At 45.1% G+C, this 17,799-nt stretch overlaps 1 pseudogene; it reads left to right on the forward strand.

The window, feature by feature from the left end:
* Positions 1-1,307: 1,307 nt before the first annotated feature.
* Positions 1,308-1,426, forward strand: LOC134981718 (5S ribosomal RNA; annotated as a pseudogene).
* Positions 1,427-17,799: the final 16,373 nt, after the last annotated feature.

Below are 17,799 nucleotides of genomic sequence, written 5' to 3' on the forward strand. Positions count from 1 at the left end.
CAAAGTATTAGCAGCTAGTCTCGGGGATTAAGTTCCAATTCCCCCAAATTTGATAACAGAAAAAAGAGAGAATGTGAGACAGCGCTAATTGCTTTGACGTTTTTTATATAGTTAAAACACAATTTCACAATAACACATGTAAATACCGGCCAGTATTCTTTAAAATATACATATAATCTAATTGACTACTAAGAAAATCAATATAGCTTATCCCTTTAAGGAACTGCTGAATATAATAATGCTGCAATGTTATATTGCAGAGGTATCACTCTATCCTTTCTGGAGGCAAAAGGATCGATGAAATTTGCAAATTAAAGTCCCACTTTGGATAATTCCAACACAGTTCTTTATGGGTACAACATGCACCTCTACCAATCAATTCAAAGATGGTATGCAGTTCTTATTGCGTGCCAAACCAGGGTAGGATATTTGCCGTGTTGGTAAAAAGCAAATCCTACCAGCACTTGAATGACACCAAATGAGCTGTTGGTTGGTATGTGAACAGTTCTTTTAGGTGCACCATGCAAAGCACCAATTACCTCTCACAGCTGCTCCTCTCACTTGTGGCTCTGCCTGTGTTCTCAGGCTGCAGTGTGGAGTCCGTTGTATTCCCCCTTAGCACTGGGGTGTTATATTGAATATGCGCCGGTCGGCTAGCAGACAATTCTGCAAAAGTGGCAGTGTATCTCTCCCGGATGTCCTGCTCGTGACAAACGCGTTTCTCCGCCTCCTAATTAGCATCGGCGGCTTCCTCAGTGTCAGTAGTGTTAGATGTAGGATTTGATCTCATATATTCGATTGATCAGAATTCAGCTATTTCCTATGTTTCTAACTTTCAAAAGGAAGGTGAAAACAGCAAGATCCTGCCAAAAATTGACTTTTTTTGCAAGGACACTGGAGTACCACTGGCTGTCTGTTTGGAAAGTCCATTTTTGGCAGGAGAAGCACTGGACCAGGTACCGTGTATTGGGAGTGCTGCTTCACCATACAGAGTATGGTATGCCTACCATAACTCGGACCCTGACGAACTAACCTTCAAGGGCATTGAGCTAGTCTCACTGGGCGAGAGAGGCGGAGACCTTTCTAACCTCCTATCGAAGAGGGAAATGTACTGGATATTTGAACTAAATACCCTGCACCCTGAAGGCTTCAACGAGGGCTATGAAATAGCCCCCTTTTTGTAACGTAAGCTGATCGCACCTTCTTCTTATTTTGGGCAACCTGTCTTTTCTCTTTCGTTCCTTTGCACCAAGGTCACCTCCTTTACCACGTCGTTGCATTACGATACCTCTAAAAAACCGTGCCAATTATACAGCCATACCGCACTGGAGATGCCCAATTCCGTTCGATCTTGGAAGCCAAGCAGTGCTGGGCCCAGCTAGTACATAGATGGGGAACCATAATGGAAGACTGGGTGCTGTAACTTATCGAGCAAGGATTATGAGGATATTGTATTAACCCTCTTACGTGGAATTTCTATGCTCACCAAAGGTGCTAGTATGCTATAACATAACCGGTCAGGCTAACACCTGAATATCTTATATCACGTATCAGTATGTCTGCTACTATAGAACCTCAATTAAATCTCCAGCGTGTGAATGACTATACCCACCACACGTGTAATTTACATGCACAATACTGTAAACCATTAATTATATCAAGCCTCCTAATCAATCCTCCTCTATGTAACACCTTGCAATCACCCACTAAATCCTGTCCTTAATGCGGTACTATAATCAGTATTAAGACATCTAATGTGCATGAGCTATATAAGAAAATCATATACTTGGGACAAGGGGCATTAGTGGAATTTAGCAAAAACGTAAGCTATTTGTATAAATAGTATTCTTAAAATCACATTTCTTTCTTTTTTCGGTCAATGAGTACATTTCTGATATGGAAAGTCTTATCAAATATAGCCGCCGCGACCACATGACCGCACAGATAAGAATCTAGAGGGAATACCCTCCAAAAACATGTCCGCCGCTTTATGGACACTTTAAAGAACTCGAGCATCAGATGGGAGAATAGCCGCATGTGCAACAGAGGCCAAACATGGACATTCTATAACCAACAGCCGGCGCATGCGCAGTGAGGATCACCGGACGCCGGAAGTGGGGCGGACGTGACGTCACCCACGATCCGGACAGGAAGTCCGCGATCACGCTTTTGAACAGTGATTTACACCTTTTTAAAACACAGAAATGTCTCCTTATAAAAGCGGTTTTGTACAGCATAGTGATATCATGCTGTTAGGCCAATATCTCTCTGTTTTAATGTATATAAACGTCATGTAGTTTTCTATCTGCTGATTGACAGGAAGTGATGTAGTAACCACTTCCTCATTTAGTCAGGTATATATAGATGAGCTGTCCCAGTTGCCAGTCAACCCTTGATGAAGTCCAGGAAGGACGAAACGCGTTGGGTGTTATGATACATACCTTCTCAAAAGCTAAGAAATCTTATTTATACATTTTTATGTTGATCTTATTTCCAAATGTTTTACTGTTAGGAATTTTTTTCTCCCTTGTCTTTTACTAATTTATAATACTAATTTTGTACTAACTTGGATTTTTATATGATTTTTTGGTAGTTCTAGTGATTTCTTACTAATATTTGGCTCCTTGCATAGGGCGATATTTTTATTCACTTTTGTATTGGTGCTAATTACATTTTATTAAATTTTTATTACTTTTATCCGAGTCTCCTTTAAATCGTAAGACACCATTGGTCGCTCAAAATCACCTTATTCTCCTTTTCTTTTACACTTTACATGAAGCACCTTACCAACGCTTCTCTCTTTAAGGTGGAGCTGACGCCCAAATATATTTAAGGGAGTGTCTGAAATAAGGAGACCATTTTATTATTCATTCACAATACCCTGGTCTGCACTCTAGTACAGTTTGGTATCGCGGTTAAGCGCCGACAAGCCTTCCCCAATCACAATATATATATATATATATATATATACACTACTGTGTGGCATAATGTGTATAAGGGGCACTACTGTGTAGCATAACCTGAATAACGGACATTACTGTGCTGTGTAATGTAAGGGACACTTCTGTGTGGTGTACTATGAGTTGGGGTACTATTGAGTGGCCACACCCCTTTTAATGACACATGCGCCTTCCCCATTTCAAATATGGGGGGAGGGCGCCATTCCTTTACTTTGCCAGGGGTGCTCAGACCCCTAGATGCACCCCTGAGTAAATGAATCCTTAATGATTCCATTGAGTATCACTGATGGGCCGATTTATCGCCATCCGCATATGGGAATGCGGATGTGATGTGATAAAATCAACCCAATTCGCAATGCGACTATTGATTACATCGCATGGATGTATCAATTATCGCATAGTGGTATTTAGCGCCATAGCTACCACCGCCGACGGTACCCCCTATCCTGTGCGATGCCCCCCCCATGCCACATTGAAGAATGGAGGCACCTTTTCTGTCACTGTGCTAAAATATAATTGAAACTTTTAAATATATATGCTCAACAAGACAGAAAATAATAATAATAATTTTATTTATGTAGCGCTCTTTCTCCAATAGAGCTTTAGTCGCTTATTAGAAAATATGCGCATGATACAGAAGTTTAGCATTTCAAAACAGCACGGAAACTATGAACATAATAAAGTGTGTGTAGATTAGCATGAAATACCGAAACCATGAAGATATTATGAAGGTGTGGCAGCCATTTTGGTTCATCAATTGCAAGGATTATTCACCCTACCCTAGAAAGATCCAGGTTTGGCAACCATTCAAGGCGCACTACATAGCATTACACTGGGCAAAATAGACAATGCCTGGAATTAAGTACACCGAATGGGGGCGATGGCATACTTGGCAAGATCCTTGCAAGTTCATCAGAACCATGTATATATCATTCTAAATAGAGTACCAGGTGAGGAAGCCATGTTGGGCGCACTACATTGGTTACAGTGAGGCATATGTATCAAACCTGTAGAGAGATAAAGTGCCAGCCAATCAGCTCCAAACTGTCATTTTTCAAACACATCCGGTAACATGGCAGTTAGTAACTGATTGGTCGGTACTTTATCTCTTACTCTTTGATACATATGCCCCCTTATGCGAATAACCAATACATGGAAAAGGAAACAGAACAGGTTAAGTGGAGTCCACGATGCGGCAGTAAGGAGGGACAGTGTGCTACCTTACCACCTGTCCCACAGTGTTGAGTAGGAAATGCCAATTTTTATTTCTTTGTTTCCAGATATTCCCCTATTTTTAATTTTATTTATTTATTAATGAAACTAAAAGCCCAAATCTGCCCTCTGCGAGAGGTACAGAGGGCCTTGGGAGAGTGGAAGATATTTTTGGGGGTAAAGGCATGCCTACCAACACGGTTGGGATAGCCTAAACATTTGGATGCAGTTAGGCTGAGGCAAGGCTTTTATTTTTTTTCATTTCACATTGCTTGGGGATATTTAGAACCAGACTGACAATGGATGACACCACAGCACCAATGAGTTTACAGTGTCCATGCTTGATACAGCACCAAGGACTTAACAAACTCAACAATTAGAACATCCATGTTAATCCTAGGAACACTTTGCTGCTGGATTAAGCTGTATATATTAGAGATGAGCGGGTTCGGTTTCTCTGAATCCGAACCCGCCAGAACTTCATGTTTTTTTTCACGGGTCCGAGCGACTCGGATCTTCCCGCCTTGCTCGGTTAACCCGAGCGCGCCCGAACGTCATCATGACGCTGTCGGATTCTCGCGAGGCTCGGATTCTATCGCGAGACTCGGATTCTATATAAGGAGCCGCGCGTCGCCGCCATTTTCACACGTGCATTGAGATTGATAGGGAGAGGACGTGGCTGGCGTCCTCTCCGTTTAGACACTTGATTTACTAATTTTGGGGAGCATTAGGAGTACTCAGTAGTGTACAGTGCAGAGTTTTGCTGATAGTGACCAGTGACCACCACTTTTATTTATAATCCGTTCTCTGCCTGAAAAAAGCGATACACAGCACACAGTGACTCAGTCACATACCATATCTGTGTGCACTGCTCAGGCTCAGGCCAGTGTGCTGCATCATCTATATATATTATATATCTGTCTGACTGCTCAGCTCACACAGCTTATAATTGTGGGGGAGACTGGGGAGCACTACTGCAGTGCCAGTTATAGGTTATAGCAGGAGCCAGGAGTACATAATATTATATTAAAATTAAACAGTGCACACTTTTGCTGCAGGAGTGCCACTGCCAGTGTGACTAGTGACCAGTGACCTGACCACCAGTATATAATATTAGTAGTATACTATCTCTTTATCAACCAGTCTATATTAGCAGCAGACACAGTACAGTGCGGTAGTTCACGGCTGTGGCTACCTCTGTGTCGGCACTCGGCAGCCCGTCCATAATTGTATATACCAGTGACCTAACCGTGGTTTTTTTTTCTTTCTTTATACATACATACTAGTTACGAGTATACTATCTCTTTTTCAACCAGTCTATATATTAGCAGCAGACACAGTACAGTGCGGTAGTTCACGGCTGTGGCTACCTCTGTGTCGGCACTCGGCAGCCCGTCCATAATTGTATATACCACCTAACCGTGGTTTTTTTTTTCTTTCTTTATACATACATACTAGTTACGAGTATACTATCTCTTTATCAACCAGTCTATATATTAGCAGCAGACACAGTACAGTGCGGTAGTTCACGGCTGTGGCTACCTCTGTGTCGGCACTCGGCAGCCCGTCCATAATTGTATATACCACCTAACCGTGGTTTTTTTTTCTTTCTTTATACATACATACTAGTTACGAGTATACTATCTCTTTATCAACCAGTCTATATATTAGCAGCAGACACAGTACAGTGCGGTAGTTCACGGCTGTGGCTACCTCTGTGTCGGCACTCGGCAGCCCGTCCATAATTGTATATACCACCTAACCGTGGTTTTTTTTTCTTTCTTTATACATACATACTAGTTACGAGTATACTATCTCTTTATCAACCAGTCTATATATTAGCAGCAGACACAGTACAGTGCGGTAGTTCACGGCTGTGGCTACCTCTGTGTCGGCACTCGGCAGCCCGTCCATAATTGTATATACCAGTGACCTAACCGTGGTTTTTTTTTCTTTCTTTATACATACATACTAGTTACGAGTATACTATCTCTTTATCAACCAGTCTATATATTAGCAGCAGACACAGTACAGTGCGGTAGTTCACGGCTGTGGCTACCTCTGTGTCGGCACTCGGCAGCCCGTCCATAATTGTATATACCACCTAACCGTGGTTTTTTTTTCTTTCTTTATACATACATACTAGTTACGAGTATACTATCTCTTTATCAACCAGTCTATATATTAGCAGCAGACACAGTACAGTGCGGTAGTTCACGGCTGTGGCTACCTCTGTGTCGGCACTCGGCAGCCCGTCCATAATTGTATATACCACCTAACCGTGGTTTTTTTTTCTTTCTTTATACATACATACTAGTTACGAGTATACTATCTCTTTATCAACCAGTCTATATATTAGCAGCAGACACAGTACAGTGCGGTAGTTCACGGCTGTGGCTACCTCTGTGTCGGCACTCGGCAGCCCGTCCATAATTGTATATACCACCTAACCGTGGTTTTTTTTTCTTTCTTTATACATACATACTAGTTACGAGTATACTATCTCTTTATCAACCAGTCTATATATTAGCAGCAGACACAGTACAGTGCGGTAGTTCACGGCTGTGGCTACCTCTGTGTCGGCACTCGGCAGCCCGTCCATAATTGTATATACCAGTGACCTAACCGTGGTTTTTTTTTCTTTCTTTATACATACATACTAGTTACGAGTATACTATCTCTTTATCAACCAGTCTATATATTAGCAGCAGACACAGTACAGTGCGGTAGTTCACGGCTGTGGCTACCTCTGTGTCGGCACTCGGCAGCCCGTCCATAATTGTATATACCACCTAACCGTGGTTTTTTTTTCTTTCTTTATACATACATACTAGTTACGAGTATACTATCTCTTTATCAACCAGTCTATATATTAGCAGCAGACACAGTACAGTGCGGTAGTTCACGGCTGTGGCTACCTCTGTGTCGGCACTCGGCAGCCCGTCCATAATTGTATATACCACCTAACCGTGGTTTTTTTTTCTTTCTTTATACATACATACTAGTTACGAGTATACTATCTCTTTATCAACCAGTCTATATATTAGCAGCAGACACAGTACAGTGCGGTAGTTCACGGCTGTGGCTACCTCTGTGTCGGCACTCGGCAGCCCGTCCATAATTGTATATACCACCTAACCGTGGTTTTTTTTTCTTTCTTTATACATACATACTAGTTACGAGTATACTATCTCTTTATCAACCAGTCTATATATTAGCAGCAGACACAGTACAGTGCGGTAGTTCACGGCTGTGGCTACCTCTGTGTCGGCACTCGGCAGCCCGTCCATAATTGTATATACCACCTAACCGTGGTTTTTTTTTCTTTCTTTATACATACATACTAGTTACGAGTATACTATCTCTTTATCAACCAGTCTATATATTAGCAGCAGACACAGTACAGTGCGGTAGTTCACGGCTGTGGCTACCTCTGTGTCGGCACTCGGCAGCCCGTCCATAATTGTATACTAGTATCCAATCCATCCATCTCCATTGTTTACCTGAGGTGCCTTTTAGTTGTGCCTATTAAAATATGGAGAACAAAAATGTTGAGGTTCCAAAATTAGGGAAAGATCAAGATCCACTTCCACCTCGTGCTGAAGCTGCTGCCACTAGTCATGGCCGAGACGATGAAATGCCAGCAACGTCGTCTGCCAAGGCCGATGCCCAATGGCATAGTACAGAGCATGTCAAAACCAAAACACCAAATATCAGTAAAAAAAGGACTCCAAAACCTAAAATAAAATTGTCGGAGGAGAAGCGTAAACTTGCCAATATGCCATTTACCACACGGAGTGGCAAGGAACGGCTGAGGCCCTGGCCTATGTTCATGGCTAGTGGTTCAGCTTCACATGAGGATGGAAGCACTCAGCCTCTCGCTAGAAAACTGAAAAGACTCAAGCTGGCAAAAGCACCGCAAAGAACTGTGCGTTCTTTGAAATCCCAAATCCACAAGGAGAGTCCAATTGTGTCGGTTGCGATGCCTGACCTTCCCAACACTGGACGTGAAGAGCATGCGCCTTCCACCATTTGCACGCCCCCTGCAAGTGCTGGAAGGAGCACCCGCAGTCCAGTTCCTGATAGTCAGATTGAAGATGTCAGTGTTGAAGTACACCAGGATGAGGAGGATATGGGTGTTGCTGGCGCTGGGGAGGAAATTGACCAGGAGGATTCTGATGGTGAGGTGGTTTGTTTAAGTCAGGCACCCGGGGAGACACCTGTTGTCCGTGGGAGGAATATGGCCGTTGACATGCCAGGTGAAAATACCAAAAAAATCAGCTCTTCGGTGTGGAGGTATTTCACCAGAAATGCGGACAACAGGTGTCAAGCCGTGTGTTCCCTTTGTCAAGCTGTAATAAGTAGGGGTAAGGACGTTAACCACCTCGGAACATCCTCCCTTATACGTCACCTGCAGCGCATTCATAATAAGTCAGTGACAAGTTCAAAAACTTTGGGTGACAGCGGAAGCAGTCCACTGACCAGTAAATCCCTTCCTCTTGTAACCAAGCTCACGCAAACCACCCCACCAACTCCCTCAGTGTCAATTTCCTCCTTCCCCAGGAATGCCAATAGTCCTGCAGGCCATGTCACTGGCAAGTCTGACGAGTCCTCTCCTGCCTGGGATTCCTCCGATGCATCCTTGCGTGTAACGCCTACTGCTGCTGGCGCTGCTTTTGTTGCCGCTGGGAGTCGATGGTCATCCCAGAGGGGAAGTCGTAAGCCCACTTGTACTACTTCCAGTAAGCAATTGACTGTTCAACAGTCCTTTGCGAGGAAGATGAAATATCACAGCAGTCATCCTACTGCAAAGCGGATAACTGAGTCCTTGACAACTATGTTGGTGTTAGACGTGCGTCCGGTATCCGCCGTTAGTTCACAGGGAACTAGACAATTTATTGAGGCAGTGTGCCCCCGTTACCAAATACCATCTAGGTTCCACTTCTCTAGGCAGGCGATACCGAGAATGTACACGGACGTCAGAAAAAGACTCACCAGTCTCCTAAAAAATGCAGTTGTACCCAATGTCCACTTAACCACGGACATGTGGACAAGTGGAGCAGGGCAGGGTCAGGACTATATGACTGTGACAGCCCACTGGGTAGATGTATGGACTCCCGCCGCAAGAACAGCAGTGGCGGCACCAGTAGCAGCATCTCGCAAACGCCAACTCTTTCCTAGGCAGGCTACGCTTTGTATCACCGCTTTCCAGAATACGCACACAGCTGAAAACCTCTTACGGCAACTGAGGAAGATCATCGCGGAATGGCTTACCCCAATTGGACTCTCCTGTGGATTTGTGGCATCGGACAACGCCAGCAATATTGTGTGTGCATTAAATATGGGCAAATTCCAGCACGTCCCATGTTTTGCACATACCTTGAATTTGGTGGTGCAGAATTTTTTAAAAAACGACAGGGGCGTGCAAGAGATGCTGTCGGTGGCCAGAAAAATTGCGGGACACTTTCGGCGTACAGGCACCACGTACAGAAGACTGGAGCACCACCAAAAACTACTGAACCTGCCCTGCCATCATCTGAAGCAAGAAGTGGTAACGAGGTGGAATTCAACCCTCTATATGCTTCAGAGGTTGGAGGAGCAGCAAAAGGCCATTCAAGCCTATACAATTGAGCACGATATAGGAGATGGAATGCACCTGTCTCAAGTGCAGTGGAGAATGATTTCAACGTTGTGCAAGGTTCTGATGCCCTTTGAACTTGCCACACGTGAAGTCAGTTCAGACACTGCCAGCCTGAGTCAGGTCATTCCCCTCATCAGGCTTTTGCAGAAGAAGCTGGAGGCATTGAAGAAGGAGCTAAAAGGGAGCGATTCCGCTAGGCATGTGGGACTTGTGGATGCAGCCCTTAATTCGCTTAACAAGGATTCACGGGTGGTCAATCTGTTGAAATCAGAGCACTACATTTTGGCCACCGTGCTCGATCCTAGATTTAAAGCCTACCTTGGATCTCTCTTTCCGGCAGACACAGGTCTGCTGGGGTTGAAAGACCTGCTGGTGACAAAATTGTCAAGTCAAGCGGAACGCGACCTGTCAACATCTCCTCCTTCACATTCTCCCGCAACTGGGGGTGCGAGGAAAAGGCTCAGAATTCCGAGCCCACCCGCTGGCGGTGATGCAGGGCAGTCTGGAGCGACTGCTGATGCTGACATCTGGTCCGGACTGAAGGACCTGACAACGATTACGGACATGTCGTCTACTGTCACTGCATATGATTCTCTCAACATTGATAGAATGGTGGAGGATTATATGAGTGACCGCATCCAAGTAGGCACGTCACACAGTCCGTACTTATACTGGCAGGAAAAAGAGGCAATTTGGAGGCCCTTGCACAAACTGGCTTTATTCTACCTAAGTTGCCCTCCCACAAGTGTGTACTCCGAAAGAGTGTTTAGTGCCGCCGCTCACCTTGTCAGCAATCGGCGTACGAGGTTACATCCAGAAAATGTGGAGAAGATGATGTTCATTAAAATGAATTATAATCAATTCCTCCGCGGAGACATTGACCAGCAGCAATTGCCTCCACAAAGTACACAGGGAGCTGAGATCAGAGCCGGCCCTAGGCATAGGCAAACTAGGCAATTGCCTAGGGCATTTGGTATGTCTAGGGGCACCAGCAGCTTCTGCTGATTAAAATGATATGCAGCATGCCTATATTGTGTGTGTAGCATTTTGTATGCAGATACAGCCACAGTCGCACACAGAATATAGACATGCTGCATATAATTTTAATAAATGCATTACTGTGTGGCATTATGTGTATAAGGTGCTCTACTGTGTGGTGTTATGTATAGAAAGGGCACTACTGTGTGGTCTAATGTGAATAAAGAGCAATATGGTATGGTGTAATGTGAATAAGGGTCAACTCAGTGTGATTTAATGTGAATAATGGGCATTACTGTGAGGAGTAACGTATATGAGGTACTACTGTGCAATGTAATGTGAATAAGGGACACTATTGCATTAGAAAATATGAATAAAGTTGCACTACTGTGTGGAGTAATTTGAATTGGGGGTACTATTGTGTGGTCTTGCCTCTTCCCAGCAAAAACACACCCCTTTTTGGGCTGTGCGCCAAATGTGCGCACTATCTCTATTTAAAAAATAGGGGGTAGTAATACCAAAATAAGGACTGTTATGGGTGAGGGGTGATGGTGCTGGGAAAGGGGTACAGGGTCAGAGGTGGAACTAGCGGTGGTGCTAGGGGGCACCAGCCAAAATCTTGCCTAGGGCATCATATTGGTTAGGGCCAGCCCTGGCTGAGATGGTGGATTCCAGTGGGGACGAATTGATAATCTGTGAGGAGGGGGATGTACACGGTGATATATCGGAGGGTGAAGATGAGGTGGACATCTTGCCTCTGTAGAGCCAGTTTGTGCAAGGAGAGATTAATTGCTTCTTTTTTTGGGGGGGTCCAAACCAACCCGTCATATCAGTCACAGTCGTGTGGCAGACCCTGTCACTGAAATGATGGGTTGGTTAAAGTGTGCATGTCCTGTTTTGTTTATACAACATAAGGGTGGGTGGGAGGGCCCAAGGACAATTCCATCTTGCACCTCTTTTTTCTTTTCTTTTTCTTTGCATCATGTGCTGATTGGGGAGGTTTTTTTTGGAAGGGACATCCTGCGTGACACTGCAGTGCCACTCCTAGATGGGCCCGGTGTTTGTGACGGCCACTAGGGTCGCTAATCTTACTCACACAGTCAGCTACCTCATTGCGCCTCTTTTTTTCTTTGCGTCATGTGCTGTTTGGGGAGGGTTTTTTGGAAGGGACATCCTGCGTGACACTGCAGTGCCACTCCTAGATGGGCCCGGTGTTTGTGTCGGCCACTAGGGTCGCTAATCTTACTCACACAGCTACCTCATTGCGCCTCTTTTTTTCTTTGCGTCATGTGCTGTTTGGGGAGGGTTTTTTGGAAGGGCCATCCTGCGTGACACTGCAGTGCTACTCCTAGATGGGCCCGGTGTTTGTGTCGGCCACTAGGGTCGCTAATCTTACTCACACAGCTACCTCATTGCGCCTCTTTTTTTCTTTGCGTCATGTGCTGTTTGGGGAGGGTTTTTTGGAAGGGACATCCTGCGTGACACTGCAGTGCCACTCCTAGATGGGCCCGGTGTTTGTGTCGGCCACTAGGGTCGCTTATCTTACTCACACAGCGACCTCGGTGCAAATTTTAGGACTAAAAATAATATTGTGAGGTGTGAGGTATTCAGAATAGACTGAAAATGAGTGTAAATTATGGTTTTTGAGGTTAATAATACTTTGGGATCAAAATGACCCCCAAATTCTATGATTTAAGCTGTTTTTTAGTGTTTTTGGAAAAAAACACCCGAATCCAAAACACACCCGAATCCGACAAAAAAAATTCGGTGAGGTTTTGCCAAAACGCGTTCGAACCCAAAACACGGCCGCGGAACCGAACCCAAAACCAAAACACAAAACCCGAAAAATTTCAGGCGCTCATCTCTAGTATATATACCCAACCCACTAGTGTACTGCACCTTACTGTATGCTAGCTCCACCTACTGTGACAAGCTCCACCTGTCATTGCTGTGACTCCGCCTACCATTGCATGTTGCGTTGGCCCCACTTACCACCATTGTGCCTAGGAATAATGGGGTACAAAACTACTTTGTGTGAGCAATTCTATTGGTTCCATCTACCTGAGGCTGCTTTCAGAATGTATGCCAGGGCCATTTTAAGTTCCCAATCCACTACTGTTGCTTTTTTTATAAGAACAACCCTGCATCAAAATATACTTTTTATAAAGACATTGGTTGGATGTATTTCAGTAGTAAAGTTTCTATGTGCTGTATGTTATCTTATTCTAGATGTTTTATGTTGTTGGTTTAAAATGCGTCATAGCCTACAAAGCTCTCGGCATGGAACAGCATGGTTGTAAATGTTCTGATGGTCTCCATTTAATGCAGTAAGAGACATTTTACATGTTCCAGTTGATTTTTAAGAGCATTTTAGGCTTCCAGACTTTTCCATTTATTACCTGCACTTAAATAGTAGCCAAGAATAATCTGGTATCGTGGCTGACTAGATGTTATCTGCCCTGGAAGTCTGTCTGATAAGCCTAGGTGTCCTTGGTACAATCTTGTAAAGTGATTTAGACCTTTGGTAGTGTTCTGGGTCAGGCCAGAGAAAAATATTGACCTAGTAAAGACTTTCACATATTTTGGTCTTAGAGTAAAAACTGCACAACATAAATTGCTCTAAGGGGGTAATTCAGACCTGATCGCTGCTGTGCGTTTTCGCATAGCGAGCGATCAGATCAGAACTGCGCATGCGTATGCAACGCACTGCACTGGCATGTCACACGGCTGCAACGGGCATTGGCGCACTGCGACGGGATGATACGAAGGATCTATTCGCATGGGCGTTTGCAAGGAGATTGACAGGAAGAGGCCGTTTGTGGGTGTCACCTGACCATTTTTAGGGAATGTCCGGAAAATGTAGGCGGGCTCAGTCGTTTTAAGGGAGGGTGTCTGATGTCAGCTCCGGTCCTGAACAGCCTGTTCTCATCTTATGGGCTGCGCAGAGACTGCACAAAATCAGTTTGTACAGCTCTGCTACACATGCGATCGCACACTTGCATGGCGAAAATACACTCCCCCCGTAGGCGGCGACTATCTGATCGCAGGACAGCAAAAATCGCTGCCTAGCGATCAGATCTGTATGACTCCCGGTCCAAGTGCGAAGTGCTATCATCATGTCCTCGCACATTTTCTGCTCCAACTGTGGTGCAGTACAGTATGTAGAATTAAAGATAAAGTAGGGCATATGACATAATCCAAAGCCCCCAATATGGCAATAACTTGCATTAGTGTACATAACCACTGGTGTTTTTTAAATGCATTTTTAATATTTGTAAAACACATTTAACTGGGTGTGACACTGCCGGAGTTCCCATACCTACTGGTATTTTTACTTGCATTGTCTACTGCTCTGACAGCAGTTTTTGTAATTGTGGGGGTTATTCAGGTGATGCAACCGCAATAACCCCGGCGGCAGTGCTCACACGCAGGTACCGTCCTGCACGTGTGCGGTTACCAAATGCATTCTGGTTTGTAGTGGGTGAGAACACCTCTCTGTCTGATTAACAGGCAGAGGCATTCGCAGGGCGAGCGGGCAGGGGGAGGTAATGGAGTGTTGCGGGGGCATCGCGTCGCGGGGTCAGGCCAGCAGCGTTTTTTTACATCATGCAGTCACTCTGATCTAAAAATGGAGGTGGACCTGCTGCATATCGGGGCCCAGAACTTTTGGTGGTGGCCCTGCACACTGGTGTGACATACAGTACAGTACACATTGATGATTATGATAATGACAACCGGTGGCAATTTTTGATTGGCTGATTGTCTCTGGAACCCACCATGCCAAAACTAATACTGATGCTGTAATTTCTTCACATTTATAGTGAGATTAGCAATCATTCTCCAACAAATAATTATCCTTTAAAGCAGGCTTTTAAAACCAGTGTGCCGTGGCACACTAGTGTGCCGCGACCAGTTGCAGGGTGTGCCGCGGAGCCAGAGCAGCTTCCTGCACCTTCAGAGTGAACTGTTGGCCCGGGCTCTTCTTAGAGGATCAGTCGTGCTCCGGCCGTGACCTGTATGCCTTGAAGACGCGGCGGTGTGATATCTTAGGTCGCCGCATCTCACCACCCAGCCAGCCCACCCGCCAGTGTATACACATCTTCCAGTTCCTGCCTGCATCCACAGCTTTCCTTGCCAACCCACATCCACACCTGCCCAACCGCCCGCTGCTCAGTATTCGCAGTACTCAAATATGAACAACCCCCGCCACTGAGGGACAGGGAGGAGGACAGCTGACCGGTAGGGGCTTATATTTGTTATTTTAGTTCTCCTGCGGGGAACAATAGGATTTATGTGGGGAGAATAAGGATTTATGGGGGGAACAATGTGAATAATTCATGTGGGGAGCAATAGGATTTATGTGGGGAGCAATGTGATTGTTTTTTCTGTGTAGGCCAATGTATATGAGGATTTTTTTTTTACTGTGGGGAACTTATGGTGTGCCATGTATTACTGTCCACTATAGGAGTAAGCTAGGCACAGGTACTACTGTCCACTCTAGGAGTAAGCCAGGTGTATGTACTATTGTCCACTGTAGGAGTAAGCCAGGTGTATGTACTACTGTCCACTCTAGGAGTAAGCCAGATGCATGTACTACTATCCACTCTAGGAATAAGACAGGTGCATTTACTACTGTCCCCTCTTGGAGTAAGTGAGGCGCATTTACTACTGTCCAATCTAGGAGTAAGCCAGGTGTATGTACTACTGTCCACTCTAGGAGTAAGCAAGGCGCATGTACTACTGTCCACTCTAGGAGTAAGCCAGGTGTATGTACTACTGTCCACTCTAGGAGTAAGCCAGATGCATGTACTACTATCCACTCTAGGAATAAGACAGGTGCATTTACTACTGTCCCCTCTTGGAGTAAGTGAGGCGCATTTACTACTGTCCACTCTAGGAGTAAGCCAGGTGTATGTACTACTGTCCACTCTAGGAGTAAGCAAGGCGCATGTACTACTGTCCACTCTAGGAGTAAGCCAGGTGCATGTACTACTGTCCAATCTAGGAGTAAGCAAGGCGCATGTACTACTGTCCACTCTAGGAGTAAGCCAGGTGCATGTACTACTGTGCACTCTAGGAGTAAGCAAGGCGCATGTACTACTGTCCACTCTAGGAGTAAGCCAGGTGCATGTACTACTGTGCACTCTAGGAATAAGACAGGTGCATTTACTACTGTCCACTCTAGGAGTACTAGGAGTAGGCCAGGCGCATATGCTACTATCCAATCTAGGAGTAAGCAAGGCGCATGTACTACTTTCCGCTCTAGGAGTAAGCCAGGCGCATGTACTACTGTCCACTCTAGGAGTAAGCAAGGCGCATGTACTACTGTCCACTCTAGGAGTAAGCCAGGTGCATGTACTACTGTGCACTCTAGGAGTAAGCAAGGCGCATGTACTACTGTCCACTCTAGGAGTAAGCCAGGTGCATGTACTACTGTGCACTCTAGGAGTAAGCAAGGCGCATGTACTACTGTGCACTCTAGGAGTAAGCAAGGTGCATGTACTACTATCCACTCTAGGAGTAAGCCAGGTGCATGTACTACTGTGCACTCTAGGAATAAGACAGGTGCATTTACTACTATCCACTCTTGGAGTACTAGGAGTAGGCCAGGCGCATATGCTACTATCCAATCTAGGAGTAAGCAAGGCGCATGTACTACTTTCCGCTCTAGGAGTAAGCCAGGCGCATGTACTACTGTCCACTCTAGGAGTAAGCAAGGCGCATGTACTACTGTCCACTCTAGGAGTAAGCCAGGTGCATGTACTACTGTGCACTCTAGGAGTAAGCAAGGCGCATGTACTACTGTCCACTCTAGGAGTAAGCCAGGTGCATGTACTACTGTGCACTCTAGGAGTAAGCAAGGCGCATGTACTACTGTGCACTCTAGGAGTAAGCAAGGTGCATGTACTACTATCCACTCTAGGAGTAAGCCAGGTGCATGTACTACTGTGCACTCTAGGAATAAGACAGGTGCATTTACTACTATCCACTCTTGGAGTACTAGGAGTAGGCCAGGCGCATATGCTACTATCCAATCTAGGAGTAAGCAAGGCGCATGTACTACTTTCCGCTCTAGGAGTAAGCCAGGCGCATGTTCTACTGTCCGCTCTAGGAGTAAGCCAGGCGCATTTACTACTGTCCGCTCTAGGAGTAAGCCAGGCGCATGTACTACTGTCCGCTCTAGGAGTAAGCCAGGCGCATGTACTACTGTCCGCTCTAAGAGTAAGCCAGGCGCATGTACTACTGTCCACTCTAGGAGTAAGCCAGGCACATGTGCTACTGTCCACTCTAGGAGTAAGCCAGGCACATATGCTACTGTCCACTCTAGGAGTAAGCCAGGCACATATGCTACTATCCAATCTAGGAGTAAGCAAGGAGCATGTACTACTGTTTGCTGTAGGAGTAAGCCAGGTGCATGTACTACTATCCACTCTAGGAGTAAGCGAGGTGCATGTACCACTGTCCGCTCTAGGAGTAAGCCAGGCGCATGTACTACTGGGTAATGGAGGTGTGAGGTGTGGTGCCTCTGGACTGGCTGAGCTGGATGGCCTTAGTGTGGCACATACCTTTACATTCTACTAACACTTTTCACTTATTAATTTTTTAACACTATTTCTCTATTTTAATTGCATTTCATTTTTGAATCACTTTCTCTATAGCTTCGGCTTCCTAAATACTAATTTATTAACACTATAGTTTTTTCACTGGTATGCCACGCTGGGCTTTCTGGCTTATGCTGGTGTTTTGGGGTGTCACACCCTGCACCTAGATATAGCGCTAGGGACCCCAAATATACAGAGACGCCTTGATGCGGCTTTGGGGCTTATTCACACATTTGCGCAAATATGTGTAACGAAGATCTCTGAATTCTATTATTATGTGGAATTTATATCTGGTTACGGTTATCATTCAGGGTGCTGGGGGAAACAAATGGCTTTTTTTTCTTGCTTAGAAATACCCCTCCCTTTCGAGCACCAGAATGATATCACTAAGCTAATTGAGCATCTA

This window comes from Pseudophryne corroboree, chromosome 12 (genome assembly GCF_028390025.1).
Source record: "Pseudophryne corroboree isolate aPseCor3 chromosome 12, aPseCor3.hap2, whole genome shotgun sequence".
NCBI classification, from domain to species: domain Eukaryota; kingdom Metazoa; phylum Chordata; class Amphibia; order Anura; family Myobatrachidae; genus Pseudophryne; species Pseudophryne corroboree.